This window comes from Rhododendron vialii, chromosome 4a (assembly GCF_030253575.1).
Source record: "Rhododendron vialii isolate Sample 1 chromosome 4a, ASM3025357v1".
Taxonomy (NCBI): Eukaryota; Viridiplantae; Streptophyta; class Magnoliopsida; order Ericales; family Ericaceae; genus Rhododendron; species Rhododendron vialii.
In genome coordinates, this window is record NC_080560.1 from 20,033,280 (window position 1) to 20,036,400 (window position 3,121).

The following is a 3,121-nucleotide window of genomic DNA, read 5'->3' on the forward strand; positions in this document are numbered from 1 at the left end:
GAATTGGTGCAAATTTTTTATTTTTCTAATCATCATGTTCTATGATACAAATCGCGACAGTATGGTGGCACACATTTTTCCTACATAAATCTTGACCGTTGGCTTAGCACACATTTTCCTGCACAAATCTCAACCCTTGGCATTTTGGTAAATACCTTGCATTTTCTGGAATAAAACAAAGCAGTAAATGGAAAGTTTATATGGAATCAACATCTAATTTGGCTGGGATTGAATTTCTAATTTGACCCTACGGCCATGATTCTCTCCCAAAGACAATGTTTAGTAAAAAAGGACGATAAACCCTAAAAAGGAGAGTAAAGTGTTTGAGGGGTAATCGCCGATGGTGAACAACTTGCCACAATCGAGACCCCTTTGCCCCTCTCTAGCTTTTGCTCATGGTTCGAATCTAGCAAGGGTGTGTTCCCTTTGAAGTATGTGGTTATTTGAATAATGGTCGTGAAGTGTTTGCTGAAATGCAAGTCAATTTTTTTTTTGGGCCATTTTTTGGACTGAAGATGTATTGCAACCTGAAAATTGAAGATTGGTGTAGTACCAGCCCAATCATAGCCCTCTCCCCTGACATTCTTGGTTGTCTGAGTCAAATATGCCTCTTCCTCATAGTCAAGCTCCGATTATTTTTTTTTTCCCGAAAAGGTTTCTAATTTTTCCGATGCCCATACCCCAATGATTGGAGACTAGATGGGTTTTGTTATTATTATTGTTGTTGTTTTTGTTGTGCAATAAATTTGTTTTCTTATGTTTGTCCTTTGAAGACATTGCATTTATTTTTTCACAACGGTGTGCCTGCAAAATTGCTAGGTTTACTTTATGCCGGCTTTATTCTTTGCATATAAATTATTTGACAAAATGCCTGAAAAACAGAATGCATGCAGTGGATAATTAGACATTAGTATTTTTCCTCATAAATTGTTGGTCAAAATAGACAGATTAGGTTGTTTTCGGTGTTTCAGATCAACTATGCTCCTTCGATATTACACAAATACCATGCCATTAAATGTCTGTCTTGCCCAACTGAGTTGCACCAAAAAAAAAAAAAGAGGAGGTGAAAATGGTGGAGTTGTTTCTTTTTCTACTTCTAAAAACATAATTAGATGTCCATTTAGGTTCTTCGTGCATTTGGCTTGAGTGTATGAGAGACCATGTCTGTACAAGAATAAATACTTCATTCTTAGATTTTTGCATAGGGTAACCTTTTTGTTTTTGAAAAGGGAACAATGAGACTTCGGTTGGTTTTAGAATACATGGGTCAATGAATCTTGAGATGGGTTCTTAGCTACAAGCAAAAAATAAGAGACTTTTGAGACACAATGTTGATTCGAACAGGCCAGTCTCTTGAGATGGGTTAATGAATCTTGAGATGGCTTCCTAGTTATTCTTTGAGCTACCTTTTCCAATTTTGTTTCCTCAACAGGCCAGACTCTCCTGTTGTGTGGTTGAACTATATCAATTTTTTCCTTGGTTGCTCTGATTGTGCAGGAAGTTGCCCCTTTATTGAATAGGAAGATTGGGTGGGATGAAGGAGGTGGAGGTTTGAATGTTGTTTGCTCCAAGTGGTACACTGTTGACTGTCCATTAACTAAAAACTCATTACTCATAATTTTTTGATTTTGGCAAGATGTTGGTTAGGAATTGAATATTTTTGAAGTTTTTGACCTATTAAATACCCTTGCATCTCAGAGAGACTTTTGTATCTCTTGAAGAAATGTCAGTGTCATGATGAGTGCGATCTTAATGGTTTTCGCTAATGTTGGATGAGCCAATCAGTTTAACTGCGTAGGGGATTGCTAGGAGAAGTGAGCTAACTATCATGGATGGAAAATGGGCTGTTGTAGGGAGGTATTCCCGAACAGGTACAAAATGAGCCCGAGCATGGTCAAAGAAAAGGTCAACGCGCTATGGACCAGTGATATGAGAAGTCAATGGTCCAGAGAGGTTGTACGATTCTCGGTGCAATAACACGAGACGTTATTGGACCAAATACAAGGAAAATGACATGAGATGCCACTGTTCAAGAAACTTGTTCGGCAAGAGAGAGCCGAACAGGAGGAGAGCTCCTTAGAAAGGATATGGTCCAAATTGTTTCCTTAGGACCAGTTACTTGTGAAGTAACTGGTCCAGGCCGTCTGTTCGGCCATGAGATGGCCGAACAAAGAGAGAAGTCCTATTAGAGGGAACATTCTAGAAGTGTCCAGAATCACTGGTATTCCGTTACGGGATGAGATCCCAAGAATATAGGATCTAAGAAAGATACCCAACGAGTATGGGATGTTCGGCTTGTTATGGAAAGAGTCCTACAAGGATTAAAGGAAATAAACTGATAAGGGAACGAGAATCCAAGAGATCCTAGTTTTCCTATACGAGGTAGGAAACTTAGGGCAATATGGATACTTGGGCAGCAAGCATCCATAAATCTATAAATATGAGGTAAACCTAGAGGAAAGAGGTACGCAATACACTGCATTCTTATTGCTTTCCTACTGATAATTAGGGTTTGATCGCTAGTACGAAATACTAACAAAGGCATCGGAGGGCCTTTGCCACGAGAGGCAAATGTGCACTCACTCCTTGTCTGTTTTGCAGGACAAGGGTTTCTTTGACAAATTAGGGTTACGTTCAAGAGGCACGTGAAGCCGCTGCATTCCAGTGCTGTTCAGAGCACTACTTGAATTTGTCCCCCTACAATTGGCGCCGTCTGTGGGAAACGAAAGAGTTCCCTTTGAAATACGACCATGGTGGAAATAGATCCAGCAATGCCACACGACCCAAAGGATGTGTTAATTGGAGGAGGGGATAAGTCTCCACCCGGGGCTCCGAGAAAGCCCGAAGGAGGACACAAGAGGACCACGAGTAAGGGCCACCCCCTTACTATCCACGGCAACTCCAAAAATAGAGATGGAGAGACGGCATCGAAGTCCACGAGAAGGACTAAATCCCATCGAGGGGATGAATCGATTGCACACTCCAGAAGTGTATACCATGGCGAAGACATTCTTGATAAGAAGAGACAAAAAATTGAGGAGTATGCTCGTTTGATCAAAAAACGAGAACATGAAATCAGAGAACTAGAGAGAATCAGAGAACATCCGGAGGACTCTGGACT

General features: G+C 40.6%; 1 long non-coding RNA gene across 1 annotated transcript; it reads left to right on the forward strand.

The window, feature by feature from the left end:
• The first annotated feature begins 336 nt into the window (after window positions 1-336).
• LOC131322694 (uncharacterized) lies at window positions 337-1,831 on the forward strand. Its single transcript, XR_009198921.1, has 3 exons — window positions 337-597; window positions 1,502-1,574; window positions 1,699-1,831. It is a non-coding gene; the product is annotated as an uncharacterized LOC131322694 (long non-coding RNA).
• The last annotated feature ends 1,290 nt before the right edge of the window (window positions 1,832-3,121 follow it).